The sequence below is a fragment of the Patagioenas fasciata genome, chromosome 1 (genome assembly GCF_037038585.1).
Source record: "Patagioenas fasciata isolate bPatFas1 chromosome 1, bPatFas1.hap1, whole genome shotgun sequence".
Lineage (NCBI taxonomy): Eukaryota > Metazoa > Chordata > Aves > Columbiformes > Columbidae > Patagioenas > Patagioenas fasciata.
The window spans coordinates 188340183-188360375 of NC_092520.1; the positions used below are offsets into that span (position 1 = coordinate 188340183).

The 20193-nt window shown below is 39.4% G+C and overlaps 1 long non-coding RNA gene across 4 annotated transcripts; it reads right to left on the reverse strand.

Moving 5' to 3' along the window:
* Window positions 1-596: 596 nt before the first annotated feature.
* Window positions 597-19336, reverse strand: LOC139827085 (uncharacterized). Of its 4 annotated transcripts, none has more exons than XR_011737279.1 (5): window positions 18914-19336; window positions 8588-8707; window positions 6516-6716; window positions 3520-3600; window positions 597-3050 (listed from the first exon to the last, which is right to left on the reverse strand). It is a non-coding gene; the product is annotated as an uncharacterized lncRNA (long non-coding RNA). The 4 variants fall into 4 exon arrangements; XR_011737278.1 differs by having other exon boundaries at window positions 8588-8723; XR_011737280.1 differs by lacking the exon at window positions 18914-19336 and having other exon boundaries at window positions 6622-6716; window positions 8588-10788.
* Between the last annotated feature and the right edge of the window lie 857 nt (window positions 19337-20193).

A 20193-nucleotide genomic window follows, 5' to 3' on the forward strand; every position in this document is an offset into this window, starting at 1 on the left:
ATTTCTCTTTTCCCTTCTCCAAACTCTTTACATGATGCTATTTCTGGTTGTTGCTTTGCATTTTAAGTTCATTGATGGCAAAGAACCTGAAATGAACTTCCCAAGAAGTTGATCAAGAGAAATCCCAAGAATCTAGTGTGGCACAGAGAGGGCAGCAGCAGGAGACATGTGCAGCAGCTGTGCATTTTGCATGGGCTCTGCAGTGACATGGAAGGAACAAGCTGCCTTCTCAGTGGAACTTTCTGAAGAAGTTTCCTTTTCAAATATATTTGTGAGTCATTGCTGCTAAGAAAGCTGAAAGACAGCACTTACAGTTAGCATCTCTCTACCAGAAGAGATATTTCAAAGCTATGGGTCCATTGGAGTTTCTCATCTGGGAAGTAATATGTTAAGAGCAACTAACAGTTGAAATGGCTTATTTAGTCTACTCTAATAAGGGCAAAATACCCCATTATTTAAAACCATAAAGAGTTTAGGGAGTATTTTACCATTGCTTTTTACTATGAAGTAGGAAGGAAGTAAATTCAGCAGCAGAATCCGTGGTAACTATTCTCAAACAAATTCTCTGAAGCAAAAAGCGTATGACTCACCTCTTCTAGTAAAAAAAAAAAAAAAAGTTGTCCTTCCCTCCTGGGACACCACACTGATGTTGTTACAGCTGCTTCCATGTGGCATTTGCTGGACCATTGCTTCTCCTTTGTCTTTATGCCTGTTGGAATAGTTCTACTGCATTTGTGGTCAGGCTGAGGTACACGCAGGGAAAAATGCTGGAGCAGCAGAGCAGAGGCATTGCAAACTGTGTCACCCAGCCTGGAGCACCAAGAGGAATCCAACCAGAGAACGTGGAAAGGCCATTGATGTATCTGGGCTGGCAGCGAGAGTGTAGGAAGGCTTCTCTCCAGGAGGAGGCTCCTAGCTCTTTCTGTCCTAACACAGATTTTACCTACAGGCTAGTTCTAAATCAAGCTCAGCAGGCTCAACAGAATTCTTCCCAGTCTCTCAAGGAGAGATGCTTAAACTACTACATTTACTATGGCTTTTCTAGATAGCAAATAGAGGAGAAAAAAAGTGGAGAACTTTGGAGCTGGGTTGGAAGGGTTTGGGTTGAGAATCAGTAAACTCTACTAACTTAATACAAGGGAAGAAAGAAATCCACCTTTGTGACACTGCAAATATTAATGAAAATTGAAGATTAGTGGAAATAATTACAACTTTAGCAACTATATAAATTGATTTTTTAAAATCTTTTTTTTGGGGGGACACTAGCTGAAGGATTGATTTCCTGAAATGCAAATGAATCAGTGGAAGTAAGAATAGGAAAAAGACTCACTCTTGCAGAAAGAAAAAGGTTATTTGATTATTCATTCAGTACGATTCTAATTGAAGTAGATAGGAATTAGAAGGATGGGAAATACTCTAAAAATACCACTGATTATTTTTTCCATTATTTTTCTACACCTATGCTAATGATTTCACCAACTGCATATAAAAGCTGCCTGGTAATTTACAAAGTAACTGAAGAGCCTTTGAAATCATGGAACTGTGGATATTATTTTCGTCCAATTGAAGAATATACACAAGTGCTGACTGTTTCCAGTGTGAAAGTGATCAGAATAAATATTTGATATTACGATTCTAAAAACTCTTTTCTACTACCTTTTTCCCTTGGGCTGGTTATGAAAGAAGAGCTTCCTTGGTTTTTCAGCCATTGAAAACCCAATTTCCTTTTCTGGAAGTTTCTTACATTCTGAGAGATAAAACCCTTTCTATGGTGGCAAGGGAAAAATAAAGATTTTGGAGAAGCATAGAATGTTAACATTTTTATTCCCGTCCTGTTAAAATACCTGGATGAAAGGATGTCTCACAGCTTTAGCTGCAGTTCTTACAAGTTTTACTGCAGTACCAGGAAGGTACATTACGACAAGCTATTAGTGCTCTTGTTCCTACAGCTAGTTCATGCTCTTTCATACTTTTTTTCCGAAGCCATTAGTGCATATTGTCTTTCTGCTATTAAAAATATAGAGGCTTTCAAGAAGGGCAAATGATCAACCATCTCACTTGGATTTGGATCCAATGTTATGTACTTCCCAGATACCCTAGCATACAGTATGAGAAAAAAAAAATGCATTTAGTAGACACGCTGCGTTATGTATGACTGAATTGATTTGATATAGCCTGGAAGATATTAGATCTAATTAAAAATTTCTGTCCTGTTAGACCAATTGCCACTGCAGGAAAATGGATAAGACAATCAGAACACAGTTGAGACTTCTTTGTTCTGATAAAGCATTTCTGCTTGGATGATCTGGGCTGTGACACTGAGTGCTCACACTTTGAAAATCTGAAGCGTTAGACCCATAAGTGACCAGCTACATCTTTATCCTGTTTGGGTGAGAGCTACATCAGCCACAGAACGAGTGACAAAAGGTCACTTCACATCATCTACTGCAGAGTACCAAACCAAAACAGAAATGATGATCTTTAAAAAAAAATTACTTTAGGAATAGACAGTCTGAACATAGTCCAAATATCCAGATCCAGGACCTAGAGGACTTAGCAAATTGTTGTTAAATGAGACTCTAAATCAATCTCTAATTTCACAGAAGAAAACCTAAGAGAAAAGAATATTTCAACTCACAGCAAGCATAAGCATCATACTAACCAAGAAGTTAGTATTAGATCAAAAATGTCAAATGCCAAACTTCTTTGGTTCCTGACGCAATTCCACTGACTTCAGCCTAAGCTGATGGGTACGCCAATGACCTAAACTTCATTCCATAGCTTCTTTGAACAACTTGGAAGTACTAGAAGTCATAAATATTTTAGAGGGCCTCTGAAAAATAAACAGAGATGAGACTAGCAATACTGCTATGCAAGGAGGAGGAGCACAAAGGAGGAGGTTTCCAACAAGGACACAGGCTTTGAAACCACAGCTCCGAGTTTTGCAAGGGCGTGTTAATTGTCACCATGAGGCAGGATTCCGCACCTTCATGTTTGCTTGCTGGTCACTTCAGATTAAAGTCAATTTTTGAGTTTTCCTCCTCTTACAGCTGTGATTCAAATAGAAAGTAGATAAGAACTGCTAGATTTATTTAGCCTTTGTTCATTAAAATATCAGACAAGAGTTATTAATGTTTATGAAGACATACGTTCTGTGAAATGTCGCCAAAACAAACATGTACGGCACACAAATTTAGGTAAATAACTCCATATTTTATTTTGCTGATAACCAAATTAAGAAGGATGTTTAAATAGTAGGTGGACTAAGATTGAATAAAATTACAGTGGCAGTGATACATAGAAAACTTAGGTTAGATTTACGCTTTTTTAATTTGATCCCTTATTTTCTGTTCTCTATCAGCTAGAGTGATACTGCTTCAAATTATGTGATGGTGAAGAGGTTACACACCAAATAAATTATCACATCAATGACCTATTAATTAAACTGAAAAAAATAAATATTAGATATCTTGGGATTTTGTTCGTTTTTGATAGTGCTGCTAAGTGGTGATTACTTACACTAAGGTATGGAACTCAGATGGCATGAACTGAATCATTGGAACGGTGTCACAATCCCTCCTCTGTAACATACAGAATCTCCTGAAGAGAACCAGAAAACTTCAACTTACACATTGATACATTAATAGGAGCCACATCTATGTGTTCTCATTAACTACAAATACATTGAGACTTTTCCTGACTACACATTGTGTTTAAAAAAAGCTGGTAGTTTTATATGACATCACTTTCATCTGGACAGTGGGTGGAAAGACCCAGCTTGGCAGCTGGCTCTCGGTGCCACAGTTGGAAGTTCCTCCAGCATCAACGAGAAAAGCAGATGTCAGAACCCCTTGGCCTTACAGCATCCATTTCCATTTATCTCCCTCCTCACCATGCATGGTGGGGATCCTCCACAAGGACCTGAGGCCTCCAGGTGCCCTACAAAGCTTTGCTAGCTGAGACAGGTTCCCAGAGGCAGCTTGGCAGGTTGGACACCCAAAAGCCAGCCACTGCTCAGCATCGTCAGCAAGCCACCCACAAACAGATGAGATACAATAACCTGCTGACACAAAAAAAGGGCAGAACAAAGGGAAAAAAGACACAGTGAGCTCTGCTTTTGGCCATGCCCAAAGCAAGCTGCTGTCTCCTTCTGGTGGCCCAGAGGGAAGGGTGCCCAGCACTGCTGTGCCTGGAGAGGAACGCCACGATGGCCAGGCCGCTCTGGTAACAGCATCAAAAAGTGGGGGGGGCGGGCAAAGAGAGAGACAATATGTTACCAAGCAGGGGTGAGGAACCCAAGAAAAGGACAGTAGTTTGAGTCTGTAAATAGAATTTTCTGTGACGAGAGCTCAGAAGTGTAAATAGTTAAAAGGCACTGGGAATTCTCTGTGGCCTTCTCTTTTTTTCCACTTTTAAAGGGCTCCAGTGGGGATTGTAGATAATGTGTAAAAGCTTGGCATCTCAACAGAGCCATAAACTTCACAGTACCACTGTAAATGTAAGGCTCATGTTTTGCTTATCACTTTTACTCTGCAGTGATTGTTCATGCCAGTGATCCTCTGAGGGTGCAACACATGAAAGCTTCACTCATCCCTTCATTGCCATTAAGCTTCAAAGGTTTGGCTCTGTGTACAATTTAAAATCACTTTCTGTAGTAAAGCACTGTTATTACCTCAAGCAATGAGAATGAATATTCAGAAAAAAAAATCAACCTTGAAATATAGATTTAGAATCAGCAGGTTAGTTTTCCTTTGCACGGATTTTTTTTCCTCCAGATATTTTAGGGATGTTGATGTTTTCACTAAGCTTCTCATTCAGAGTGACTCATAGCTGTGGCTTCCTATAACAGAAGGGATTCCTATTTGGACTCCCTACAAGGCACCTCCTTTCTATTTACATATAAATCAGATGCAGGAAGAGATTAGCAGCCTCATTCCAGTAAATGCAAGCAATCCAGGTCCTCCAACATTCACCTTTAGCCAATTTGCAAAGAACTATGCTACAAGTGGTACAAAAGACTTGGGGAGGGGAAAGGTAGTTTGTTTTCCTTTGCCAGAAAAAAAAAAAAAAAAAAAAAAAAAAAAGAAAAAACTGTTGCTTGAGCAAGTGATTATGATTGGAAAACCCAGTGGAAATCCCAGAAATAAAAGCAAACCTGTACTGACTTGAAACATAACTGCTAGAGGTACTGGTTGTTCCTTATTTTTCTGCTTTGGATACGAAGAAAAAAAAATGAAGTCAATCTTCCAGGCTTCGAGGGGAATAAGCAGCCCTATTAAAGGACCAATTTAAACCTAATAAAAGCCACTGAACTCTGTGCACTGGGGTCATGCTGTTAACAATCTGGACTAAAAGGTAAACAGAGCATTTATTCAGCATGGAGCTGATTGGAGTGCAGTTAGAACAGGGAAATAACCTACAGGGACCAATGGAGGAAAATGGATGGGAAATCAGATTGAATTTGGAGTAATATGAACTAATACATCCAGACTAAAATAGCAGAGATGTTTGAAAAGCAGCCATGGCGAGATCCCTCAGCCTGGCCAGATCGGATTTGGCTCCAGGGCAGAAAAATGGGTTGATTCTTTACAATTCGGGGCCCAGCAGGGAGAAGGGCAACCAGACCATCAGTGAGAGCTCTGAGTGCATAAATCTTGTGGAATAATGTAATTCTGCAAATGAGTCCTCCTTAGCACACTGCTCCTACACCCTGTTAATCTTAGCCTTGAGTCAAATTTATTTTAAGTCAGTAACTGTTATTAAAGTGAGCTTCCACACCAGAAAAATGTGCACATCATTGTTTCACCTGTATAGATATACAATCTCTCTATGTAAAATGTATATACAACATATACACACACAGTATTATATAACTACCTGATGAAGCATATACACTGAGTATTGTATGACTGTATCGTGACCATTTTTTTCTTGCTATTACAACTTCTCAGGGATTAATCAGGATCTCACTTCCACTGACGTTCATCTGGAGCCAGCAGTTACACCAATGAAAAACTTGTATAAATTTACATTAGAATGAAGCTATTATAAACAGTTCCCACTGAAATATGTGTTTATATCTGACAGCCTGCAAGTTTTGCTCAGGAAACTAGTGAAAAGAAAAAACCTCTTCCAAAACAATTTCATTTGAAGAGACTCCAAGTTACGCACTCCAGTACTGTAAACAAGGTTCTCTTTTGAAATCTTATCTCCCATGAGATCAACATTGAATACAGGTGAATTTGCCATCTAACCTTTCCTTTACAGACTTTTTTTGTCAGCATAAACATTTATAAAACACATATTAAGATCATTTGATCTGCTTAGGACCTGCTGCATCTAATCTGAAAGCCTTTTTGTAGGCTCAGCCTACATTTGTCACAGAATTTTCCAAATATCCTGGTGTAACTGAAACTTGACAGAGACTGTGTCTATATTATTGTGATTTTTTTAGATCATTTTCTTTGAATGTGGGAGGAAAGAAAAAGGGTCAAAAAAGTCAAGCTAGCACTTACAGTTGTCCATCTAGTATTTGGGAGTGCTTTAGACTTCATGTATGGTTTCAATTGCCACCTCTGTGCTTGCATTTTGAAATCAGGATACTACTGCTTCCCAGCTTACCAGGTAAGCTGCTCTCACAATGTGCATTTCTTCCCAGTGGCCTGTCCCGTGCAACAGTAGTTGCCTGTCCAGCTTGGTTAAGCAGGGATGTTCCTCTTGAAATACAACAAAAAAGGAATTACATGGTCAGTGTAAACAACGTCAGACAACATGGGAGGCCTACAGAGATGCTGCTCACCACTGCAGGGAGGAAATTTGCGCTGTCAAAGCTCAATTAGAATTGAAGCTGGTTGGTACTGTGAAGGACAATAAAAAGGGCTCTTTTAAATATATTAATGGCAAAACGCAAACTAGAAATATCATTGACCAATTACTTCACGAGCATAGCCAGCTTATTAACAGGGACATGGACAAAGCTGGGACATTTAATGCTTTCTTCACCTCGGTGTTCAACACTGATGATGGACTTGGGGGGCCCATAACCCTGGGCTCGAAAACCATGGCTGTGAGAACTATAAACTCCCAATCAATTCGGAACTTGGATGGGATTTGCTTCTCCAGTTAAATCCCTACAAATTGATGGAGCCTGATGGGATTCATCCAAGGGTACTTAAAGAGCTGGCTGATATCATAGCAAGACTGTTCTCCATGGTCTTTCAATGGGGTTCTGCAGAGATCCATCCTAGGGCCAGCACTCTTCAACGTTTTTATAAATTACGTAGACTCAGGACTTGAGAAATACTTAGTAAGTTTGCTGATGACACAAAACTGGGGAGAGCTGTCAACACTCTGGAGGGCAGAGAGGCCCTGCAGAGGGATCTGGACAAACTAGAGAACTGGGCAACCACCAACCACATGAAGTTCAATGAGGGCAAGTGCCAGATTTTGCGCCTGGGACACAGCAACCCTTGCTGTACATATAGCCTGGGTGACGAGATGCTGGAAAACAGCTCTGCAGAGAGGAATCTGTGGATTCTGGTCAATGGCAAATTGAACACGAGCCAACAGTGTTCCCTGGCAGCCAAGAGGGCCAACCGTGTCCTGGGTGCATCAAGCACAGCATTACCAGCCAGGCAGGGAGGTGATTGTCCCGCTTTGCTCTGCACTGGTGCGGCCTCACCTGGAGCACTCTGTGCAGTTCTGGGTGCCACAGGATAAAAAGGATATAAAGCTACTAGAGAGTGTCCAGAAGAGGGCTATGAAGTTGGTGAAGGGTTTGGAGAGGAAGCCGTATGAGGAGCAGCTAAAGTCACTTGGCTTGTTCAGCCTGGAGAAGAGGACACTGAGGGGAGACCTCATTGCAGTCTACAGCTTCCTCACAAGGGGAGGAGGAGGGGCAGGTGCCAATCTCTTTGGCGAGCAATGACAGAACTTGAAGGAATGGCAAGAAGGTGTGCCCAGGGAGTTTTAGGTTGGACTTTAGGAAAAGGGTTTTTTTTGGTGAGAATGTCAAAAGACATTAAACCACTGGAATAGGCTCCCCAGGGAGGTAGTCATTGCCTCAAGCTTGTCAGTATTCAAAGAGAGACTGGACAACATCCTCAGACACATGGTGTGAACTGTGGAGTTTTCCTATGCAGAGACAGGAGTTGGACACAATGATCCTTGTGGGTTCCTTCCAACTCAAGACATTTAATGATTCTATGATTCAGTCAATCTGTGTATTTCTTGTTTTCTTAATATGAAAAGGAAGTGGTAATAAATATCCAAGCTAATACCCTTTCTGTAGCCAGTCTGTGCCTATTCAAGAACTGCAATTGGTTACAGTATAATGTTACCATTCATCATCTAAGACATTCAACACAACTTCACCCATATCACAAGGTCATTTCTTCCAATGGTCATTTAAGAAAAACATAACTTTGTACTTCAAAAATATTATGCTGGCTTCAGCAAAAAAAAGTGTCTGACTGGAACAGTCCTGAGGTCTTTGCATCTTAAGGATGCTCAAGTTCCTGATTTTTCTCACTGCTGTCCCACGTGAACATAAGGACTTCACAGAAGATCTTCAGACAGTTATGCTTACCATTTCTTCTTCCTCTTCATCACAGTCAAAGAGATGTGAAGGTGCTCAGGAACTCACAAAAGCAGGATCCTTATTTATCATCTTCTCAGTGCCAGAACAAGTGTCAGCTGGTCTTTGATCCTGTAAATAGAAAGATCTCCCCATGCTCTCATTAATAAGGGCTGGGAACTACCATTTTTCCTGGCTCTGTGCCTTTCTGAGTCAGAAAAAGCCTCAGGCTCAGTGCCTACCTCTGTGGTCCCTGGAGATACAAGCTCAAAAGATAACAGATAATGCAGACTAACATTGAAAAACAACACCAAATCCTCAGAGTGAAGGTATTTATTATTTATTAAACGTAATTTTAAAGTTAAATATTTTCTCCTCTATCCATCCTGAGGTTCCACCCAGGTTTTAAGAGGTACCTTGTTTTTTCAAGATTAACAGTTTACTGTGGGTGATGTACACAATGGATGCAGGACCAGATTCTCCTCTCTCTTTGGCTACATGGAGGCAGAGGGAAGTAAAGACTGTACTTGTAGAGACAAGCCCTAAACGTTAAAGCTTGCAGGCCCCAGAGGAGAAAAGTAGGATGCAATCTTAATTTGGGTGGGACAGCACATTCAAAAGTGATTGTATCAAGAATAGGGAGCACTTATATGCAGAAAAAAATGTCTTACACATCTCACGAACAAAAGGAGGAAATACCATCAGGCCTTCCTTTGAATGCATTTTGTCAGCATCAGGTGGAATTTTGTACAAGTGCATGAATATACCCACATGCACACATGCATAAACACATACAGGCATTTAAGATTAAAGTTGGTCCATGCTCTGGAGTAATTACAATATCACAACACCTCCTGTTCTGCTCCATTCAGATGAGAAAAGTAGAACAGAAAGGAAGAAGGAAAAGATGAAGAAAAATATACAGATCCCAGCAAATAAATTGCATAAAGGGACAGACTTTCGCTACTTTATTCCGTCTTCTTTTCTTAAGCATGAGTTTCTCTTGTCTCGCTAACCTATGAGAAGTGTGAACCCTTCAGCCCTCTGTTTTGGAGGATATGCGCAAGCATTTTCTTTCTTGTTTCCCTTAGCACTGTCCATTAATTGCAGTCCAGAAGCTTATTAAATTTCTTATCTCTGAAAAAAGTATAATGTCTTTTCATATTCTCACCAAAAATAATAATCTTAACTCATTAGTCATCTCATGTTATTCATAACTTCTGTTAACTTACTAAGTGGGCCAAAATTGACATATTCATTCCACTGACAGTGGTGATCTCTGCAGAAAAGCAGCCACATTGCAGACTTCAATCCAAAATCACAGGTTGTGGTATTGCCCAGAAGAAAAACATTACTCATTTAGAGGTAAGTTAGACTCTGATGCCCACTTCCCAAGCTGTTTACATACTCACTCTTCATCACAGAACAAAGCCAAGATTCCCTACTCCTAACATAGCACAAGCCACATGGGACCCCTCTTGTCTACCTTTTCTTTGGGTTCATGATTTCTTCACCTGGCCTATCAGTAGTCTATCTGCAATAGGAAGGATGGAGTGTGACCCTATCCCAGCCTAGCCCACAAACTGGGAAATGGGAGGGGACTGGAACTTCCTCAGGATGTGGAGGAAACTGAATCAGATCTTCCACTTCCCAGGCAAGTGCTTTCCCCCCAGGTCATCAGGACAATATGGCCACTGCCTTTCCCTGTTCCCTAGGTTGTTTATTGATATCCCTTGCCATACCAGGAGTGCCTAGATCACTTCTAGCAAATCAAGCCCTTCCAGAGAGAAGCCCTAAACTGATTCATTTAGCCAAAAACGGTGGCCCGATCACGTGTAGCAACACCACTAAAGGTACCCAAGTAAACTTTTGGGCTTGAGATAAGTATCTGAGCACTTATACAAACCAGGCAAGATTTACACGGATTGCCCAAGGAATTCTAGTTTCTTAAACTGGGTTTATAGAGAAACATAGGTGACTGAATTGTGCATCTGGCCATTAATCTCCAGACTTTATCCATATGCTGTGCACAAACATGAGCCTGAGGGCACACTGAAGTCCAGGCTCAGACATGGCTTTAAGGCAGCCCTTGAAGAATGCTAGAGGAGAAGATAGGAAACTGTGAGAAAATGCATCTGTAATGTGAATATCAACATATGATGTTTTGCTTTAATTGACCACTCACTGATCACATCTAGGGTGAGGTCTCTGCTGTGCTCCAGCCTTGCTGCAAGGGTCAATGAAGAGGCAGTGTCTCCAACGTTAATACTAGCAGCTGCTTCAGCTTCCACAGATAGCTGAAAGCAGCCATCAAGTCAACTCTCTTGTGAATATTTTCTAGAATTTATGTCACTTGGCACTTTCCCCGAAGTAGATGTTAATATAACTTCTAATGGCACATTATCATAGTTTCTGTAACAAAGCAATATTTGTATCAGTTTCTAGATAGGATAACATAATTGCATAGATGTCAAACCTGAGAGAAAGAAGTCAAAAATAAGTGGTTTTATTTATTGACACTATTTTTCCACTCTCATCTCCTTGCAGATTGTTGTTTGAGATTAAAAGTCAAGGTTGGTTGGAAGATCAGAATGTCCTGGCTTTTCTTAACCTGGCTTTTCTTAAATATTCTGGATCAGTAAGCAGTTTGGGATGGGGTCTAAACACTACGTATCAAATATCCACCTTTTCTCCTCTGAATTTGATGAAAAATGGAAAATATAAAATTTTCCTGGATACCAAAGGTTATTTCTTTTTTATTCTAGTTCAACAGAGCCACTAAATAGGTAGTGAATAGGACAAAGTGAATTGGACGATAAGCTGGATGAAAATCTGGTAGCAAGTCTGGCTTCCATGAGCAGTTTCAACTGAATATAAATCTTCTCAGATATTTTTTCAATATCATTAGATCATATTTTCTCCTGGAAAACAGTTCTTCCAGAAGAATACAGTACATTCCTAATCAAAACAAGGTAGACTGTAACTTTTCATTTTTTCTTTAAACAGGACCTGTAAATCTAATTTATAATAAATTTAGAATTCCATTGAAAACGAAATAATTCTTACATAGAGTTTCTTCTTTGACTGTTTAGCAAAAACTCTGTTGGGTATTCTTCTTGCTTTTAAATGACTCAGGGCTTGCAGAACATTATATTTCATAACAAGAAGATGATTTAGTGTAGAGGATATTGACTCATGGTGGTTTATCCTCTTCTGCAGGGTAATAAAATATGTCTTACTGTTTTAGACACACAGACTTTTCCAAGATACTGTGCTAAAAGCAAAGGATTTTGCCTGTGTACCACTGAAGTCACTAGTTTTGTCACGGACTTCACAAAGAGAACTGGAACCAGAATGCGACTGTTTAAACATAATCCTGTGAAGATTGTATATTTAGAAGCCATTTAATTTCCATCAGGTCTTTCCTTCCTTATATCCTTGCCGTGCACAGTGCTGTTTAGGTCAATGACCATTAGAAATCTAGTGAATAGGTGTGAACTATGTACTCTATGCTGAATTTTTAATATCTAAACAAGAATGCACTGTTCCCAAAGAGCAATAAATGCCTGCATCCTAAGGACATTTTTATATTTGCATTTGGAAAATATTCCTCTTTCCATGGCTGTTTCTCAGCCAAAAAACAATGTATAAGCACAGTCAACAACTGTGGAGTGGAAAGAAGCTATTTATTTCCTTGCTATAGTCCAAGGTTCCTGTTTTTCAGACAGATCTTAAAGGTGGACCTTTGGGGTAGTAAATTGTTCTGAAATTTGCGCTAACTTCAGAGTAATGTCATCAATTTCCCTAAATTAGTCCAGGCTTATGTCACTGTGCCTCAGTTTCATCCATATTTTTGAAACAGCACAACGTAGTTCCATGCGTGTCTAAGTATGGGCATATCCATACTGTTGATATCCAATTCTGGAAACAGCTTCAGTTTTATGAAGCCTTTGGAGTGCAACTACAGTGCAATTACAGGTGACATTTGAGCTAGAACTGGGTGTCCAAATGTATGTCTTTATCTTCATTGCTCCATTTCATTACAAGAAAGCAGTATTTATTGCCAGGTCTGTGTGCCCCATTTGCCTTATCACAGCACAACTTGCAGTTGGCTATTGTCAAGCTCTTCAAAGCCAACTTATGATAGACTCTTTATTGACAGTCCATTAATTTACTGATATTCTGTTAGGTGCTTCTACAGAGCAGCTTTCTCAAAATATATCTCAGCAATTTTAGGAGTTCAGGCACCTTGAAGAGCACAAGTCCCTTTGAGCTCTGACTCTTGTCAGAGACAAATCTGAATGTGCTGCCATATTGCTGTGTTTTAAGAACTTTTTTTTGTTTTGGAGGTAAGTACATAGTATGAAATAATCCTAAATTATTAAGTGATATTGACACAATAACTGATGTTCTGTTTTCTTCAAATATAACACAGAGTTGTTCTATTTACTTTCCATCTTGTCTGTATGATCATTTATTACCCTGTAACATGGAAGTGCCCTGGTCTGAGGTAGAGAAAAATAAAATCTGGTTTCCATACTAAAGCAGCCCACACACTTACAGACTACAAACAGATTTTTCTTCAGGATCTGTGCCATCCAGGGCTCAGTATAGCTCCAGCTGGGCACTGATAAGCCTCTCCTTGGTATTTTTCCACACAGCTGCTTTATTTGTGGTATCACATACCTACTGTCAGGCTTGCTTGCTTACAAAGGCAGGAGGACATCCTTGCAGACTTGGCACACTGACAGGATTATAACCCATCTTTCTCTGTGCAAGTTGTACCCGAATTAGATTCTAGATTCTTATGGAATCAGTACTGCCCGGAATTCAGATAACTTCAGCTATAGCATGTCTAATCATTAACAATGACAGTTATAGTAAACCCAATCCAAGTATAGTTCAGTAGATTAGATCAAACTAACTATGTTTAATGATGATAAGGTTTAAATCTCACTAGACCCAGGGGGATCCCTGTTCTGTAAGGTCTCTGGTGAATTTGCTTGATTCCTGTGTTTGGGCCACTCACTCATGTCTTTATCTAGAAAACCATTTATCTTGGAATGCCAATAGGTTGTAATATTTTAAAAAATACGACCCAATGAAAGATGTTCTTGAAAGATGTTGGCTTGTCTCTTTTACTCTTCAGGATGTGTGAATTCATGCATAATTCAAGTTTTACCTTCCCTGGAGGATTTCCTAGCATTTACAGAATCAGTAAAATTATCAGATTGCAAAGAACTACAGAGCAAAAACTCATTAAATGACAATGTTTTGAACTATTTTTAATACTGTTTTGCTTCCTTCTGTTCCTACTCAATATGCTGTGAACATCTGAGGCCAGTACTATACTTCCTACAGATTTGCTTGCCCTGTTTTGTCAGCTAACCTGTGCAAACTCAGCATCCACAACCCTGAGGGTGTCCTTCCATTGACAGAACCAGAGTCAAGGTGCAAAATGGGACTCTAAAAAGGATGATCAAATGGTGATGTTCAGCATTTCTCATGTTCATTACTTTTCTTAAGAAAAATACATAAAACTTACACATATAAACATAGAAATATATCTTGGTGGGGAAAAAGTTGACTGTAGTACTTTCTGTTAGAATAGTGCACAGTGCTGAAGAGCTGAGTGTATAGAACAAGAAAATCTTGAAAAAAATTGCCATTAAAATGAAGTAATGAGGAAATGATTGATTGGAGAACTACTCCACTTTAGCTGCTATCAGACTGGAAACAATTTTACAGTTATCTATATGAATTTTATCTGTATTCTTTTACCTCTCAAACACAGATTTTTTTAATCACACAAACTGATGGAGAAATCTGTCTAATCAAGGATGCCACACAACATTTTACAGTACCTGTAATGGAAAATATATTTCTGCATATACACTAATGATCATCAACATCCAACATAATTTGATTGTTTTAGTAATACTGTTTTATTATTATTAGCAGTGCTTAATATTCTGTAATTGTAATCTCCAAGTATCATCCTAATGATTTCTCATTGCACTTGCAGTAAAAATTAGTCTCTAATGCTGGACTGATTCTAACAACGTAGAAAACAACTATGCTACTAAGCAAAAAGAAAAAATCAGAAAAAGTGGTGTAATGAATATAATTAATATAATAACATATTTGTATAAGGGAATGACTGCTTTATTTTTATTCTTATTTTACCAATCTGCAGTTATGAAAAAAAAAATGGGCTACACATCACAAGTTCTGAGGAAATTATAGAACTTCCTGTTCTCTCACATCTGGAACATTAGCAAGCTCAGTCTCCAAAAAAATAGAGGCTAAATAATTTACCATGCTGTTGATTTCAAAGGCCTCCTTCCAGAATTAAAGGAAATCTATTTGCATGTTTCTAAAGGCATTGTTCCTTCAGTCTGTGATGTTCATCAGTCAGGTTTGCTGCTTTTGTTTTTGTAATCTAAGTAAATATAGTTAAATGATTTGGAAATTCATGGTTATCCCAGTGGATTCCTCTGTATCTATTGTGTAAGGCAGAACTAGGGGAAACAAGGGATGACTAATTTTATGAACATGAGATGAGGGAAGCAAGTGGAAATCTCTACCTTCTGCTACAATCTGCTGCCACTTCTGAAGACTCTTATAAAGCCTAACCATCCAATAGCTTCTGAATCTCTCACAGTTAAGTTTGTATTTTCCATTTTTACTGATTTCTACAACTTTGCTTCATTCATTAATTCATTAGATATTGCTAGAAATTTGGTAAACCCCTCTCATTTACTTGTGGCAGGTGTGTGCACACAAACACCTACCAAACAATAAGTACTGGGTGTAAATCGACACCTAGCTTGCAATAATATATCCACAAAATCATGACCGAAGTGAGAAACAAGTGTTGAGGTAAAGGAGAAACAACCACTGAGAAACAGTGGTTGAAGAGTGAAAGCCAAGGGAAATGCAATACAATATGCTGACAGAAGGAATTAAAATGCAACTGGATCTCATTTTTTCCGATATGTTCTAATTTTTAAAAACATTATTGAGATTGGAAAATTTCTGCAAAGCAATTACAGTTTAACTAAAGTAAGCTGTACCAAATTCTGTGTAGTCCTTACTTGTCAAGTTGGACAGTTCTTTGTTTTCACAGTAAAGAAAATATCAGAGAAAGTTTGTACCTTGAGCAGAGCTTTTCAGGAATGAGATTTACCATCTTGTGGAAAATTATACAAAATGTATTTAAAGCTATAAACACAGAATTTTAAAATGTCTTGTTATTTCCTATGAATCAGGGTATTTCTGTATTTCCTACCAAAACAGCATTAAAATTTATTTATACTTGCTGAATATCTCCATTTTAGCAAAATACGGAAAAAAATATAATTTTCTTTGTGCAACCTGGTTTGTGGCCCAAAAGCACCACCTGTTCTTCAGTTAAAATCAAGGGGACTCTGGGCAGGATCACACAGTGCACAGTGCAGGACTGAGCCCAAGGCTATACAGACAAAACCATGAAAGACAATGTACAGCTGAAACCAGCTATAAAACAGCTGGGTTTTATTCGAAGCCTGTCTCTTGCACTGCCTGCAGTCAAAGGAGACAAATTAACTCCTAAGGGAGAGAAACAGTCTCCTAAGGGCATTTTAACCTAACTAGGAAACACACATCTAAAATAGCTAGCCAAATCACATTCTGAAGGGCTTTCCCTCCGCTAACCACAGAAGAACTAGCTTTGGCTAAATGTCTAAATTATAGAATTTCCACTTTTAAGACAGTTAAATGTGGAAGAGAGAAATAATTATTACACATTGTATTATTGACTCAAGATGGCCACAGTTTCACCCCATCTTTTTGTATACAATGGTTGTTGATATTTAAATATGTAGCTGATGCCACCGAGAGAACCTCAGAGTTTCATAAAACCACTGAAGACCAAATTCTTCCAAGGATCTCCAGAAGATATGTAGAGTTTATTGCCATCCCCACACTACCTCCTAAAAACCATGTCCAGAAGACAGTGTTCATAGATAACCTGAGGAACTCCTTCTCACAGTGTTGTCTAATGCAACATTTGTAGTTCATGAGAATTTTTATTCCCAATTAAAAATATGAAAGGTGGTAGCCTTTGGCCCCTTTGAACATCCTGAATACCTCAATTGAAATCTAGTAAAAGTCATCATCAGAGAGTAGACATTGTATTTCAGCTTATAGAGGAGAGGTTTGGAAGACAAAGGGCAAAGTCTGAATTGTCCTTGAAGCCATGTAGAAGGCCAGTGCAAAGTGACTGAGGAGAAGGGTGGAACATTTCCATTTCCTTGAGTAAGTCCATGATTTAGCCACTGAACTTTGAACACTGAGAAGCTATAAAACTTAAGAGCACAAAAGTGGCAGCAGGAATAGTTAAGATGGGAAGCGATTAAGGCACGAACAATGTCAGGCTGGAAAGTACTGCAACAGGTCATTGGGAAATAACGATTACAGTGCCAGCACTCAACAACCAAATGTATTCTCTGCTGACTGACCCAGCTCTGGGATCAAGGATTTCTTCGTTGCAAAGCACATCATTTCTAAAAAATGAAATATTTGACTCAATCAGTAAACAAAATCTAAACAAAATTATGTTGCCTACCACCTTATTGGTGGACACATTTGTCCTATAGGTGGTCATGAACAGCAGGTCATCAGTGCTGGATTGCTCAGCAGCCCATGTTCCTCAAAGGGATTTTCCTAGTGCATGGTGAAGTGTTGGTCAAATGCTGAACACAAAACAAGACAGCGTGCCTTAGCAACATGTTTCAAGAGGAAGAAGCATACTAAAAATTCACTGGCAAATCAACACAGTATTTTTTATAAAAAGGGAATCACTCAAGGGGATATTTCTCAAGAATGAAGTTTGTGCAATCTAAAACTTGGAAAGATGTTTTGACTAGACTGAGCAATCTGTTGACCCTTCAGAGACATGCTCTTGGTAAATTCATGTGTACCAAAGGTACTGGGGATGATTTACTAAGAAGCCAGACAATGTCTGCTCAAGGAATGCCTCAATTTCATGAAAAATGTAAATTTGCTATTTTTACAGGATCCTGAGAAAGTTCCACAGCCATCTCATATTGTACCACCCTAAAGCTCTTTCCTATAAAACTATTAAAAGCATTCCATAGACACAAATTAGCATCATAGACACTCAAATAATGACAGCACTCAGTCAGTGAAAATGTTCTAGGTGAAATGTTAAACATATGTGTATAGGGAATGTTGGAGCTGGACTGTTCTCCATGTCACAGTTCTCCAGCAGCTCCAAAAGTTGTTTCATGGAGACAGGCACACATTCTACAACAAAATCATTTGTAAAAAGCTTTCTCTTTTCTCCTGTAAATAGAATCTATCTTACATTTTCTTACTAGAACATAATTTTTAAGCCACTGTTCACACTCCAGCATTCACCAGTTCAATATTTCACTTTTATGTTGGAATCTCAATAACAATATTCTCAGATGTGGCTACTTGCATTCACAGAGAATTCACCACCACTTGAAAATGGCTTTCCTATTATTCAGTTTTCTCCAAATAAAAACTTGGCCTGGTAAAACAGGTTTTTTAGAATAGATAGCACCCCTTAACCACTGCCAAGTTTCCTACAGTAAATCCAGATAGTTCCATCATAGGACACTTCATGAAGCCATGTACTTTTTCTTCTGACTTCTCACATATCCTCATTAGATCAAAATAATAGACAAGGAGCCATTCCCATGTTCACTTCAGTGTAAGAACTGAAATTCAAGTCACCCCTGTTGTTGCAGCCTATGCGGGATGGAAACATTTCCACTCTCTGCACCAGCACTGCCTCCCACATTAAGTCCTGTTGCTCACAAGGGTTATGTCTCACTTGTGGGAGCTGTAAGGGCTTCAGAGGTACAGGACCCACGTGCTCAGTCCATGCTCAGATGGGTGCTGGGCTGCCCTGCCCCCCTCCCCATCACGATAAGGCTGCCACAGGAAGGCAGCCCAGCTAAGGTGGCTGAACGGGGACTGCAGCACACTCCTGACAGAGTGTCACGGAGGCACCCCAAAAGTCAATTTTAGGTGAACAAGTTTCAAAGCAGACTTTATTCTAGCCAGAAAAGTGTAGCCAATAAACCAACTAGAAACAGGGTTTATACAATTATTTAGCACTCTGACAACATAAAATACAGGTTGAGATATCAGTTGAGGAAATTATTGGGGTACGACAACATAAGAATGATGAGGATCCACAGCGTGCATGCATTCACTCACAAGAAACAAAACCAGAGACCTCTCATTCATGGGTACCCAGAAGAAATAAAAATTCATCTGAGTTAGGCGAGGGCTCACACTTACCTGGGTTAGGCAAGGACTCAATCAAGGATATATCCAGTAAATAACCACTCACCACAGGAGTGGGAAGTCTTCTTAGATGGCATCCCAGTCTAAGGGGAGGGCTCCAATTAACAGACCTGCTGCTCCCAGAAGACCACTCAAAGAGGGTCTTCAGCGAGCACCCCCTTGTATAGCCTGGTCAAATCTGGCTGTGGGCATTACAGCACGGTCCAGAAATTTCTCAGCTACTCAGGGCACCTCCTTTGTTGAGGACCCTGTCAAGTGACTGAGAGTCCCACTCCTCCTTGCCCACCAGCTGGTAGAGGTGAAGTCACTCTGCCAGGGCAGGGGAGGAGGTTACTGTCAGCACCTTGGTACAACCCTAGATCTGTACAAGGGGACAGGCACAGCGGGGCACAAAAGGTGGTAAAGAGCCATCAACTGCCCCACTGAAGGCTCCCTATCTCGGGAGGATGTGCAACTGCCATACAGAGCCAAGATACACAACACACAAACAGGCAGTATAGCCCTTCTTCTGTTCTCAGTTACCCAGACGTTAAACAACCCCGAGACTTCTATTGTGTAGGGATTGTATCTTGATGGGTAGAAGAACAAAGAAATGTGTCAAAACATACAGGAATATTTCTCCCCACATGTTCACATTTTTCTGAATGTTAATTAAATAAGCTTAGGTGGCTTAGCCTGATTGTTTAGACTTGAACCTTTCATCAGCTTAATATTCCATAAACCTGACTACACATGCTATTCATTCACGGATTTTTAAAAACGGGTGCATTTTGTTTCAAGACGCAGATGTTAGTATAATACAGTATTAACAGATCTCTCAGGGTGAATAAACAGGAATCTGTGTTTATGCATGATACAGAGAATTGTGTACGGAGTTCTCCTCATTAAAATGGTAAACTAAACCAAACTTTATTATAGCTTGAAAGCCAAAGGGAAGTATGTTACTATCTTATTCTGCAGGACACAAAGCAATTTAAAATAATGGTGGCATGGTAGTGATAACGTAAACAGAAATACAAAATCAAACCAGGCAATAGTATTCGGCATACCTCATACCTATCAAGGTCCGTTTTTATTTCCAGTGATGATTTTCTGTCTTTGCTACTCATATCTCCATCATATAATACAGGAAATTAGATGAAATATGTACAAAATACCTTTTGCTTTGAGACCGTTTATACAGGTTCTAGATCAATGTTCTACAGTGAAACAGATAGAAAGCCCTCATAAAGACAAATACATTTTCTTCCTTCTAAGAAGGAATTAGGAGCAAT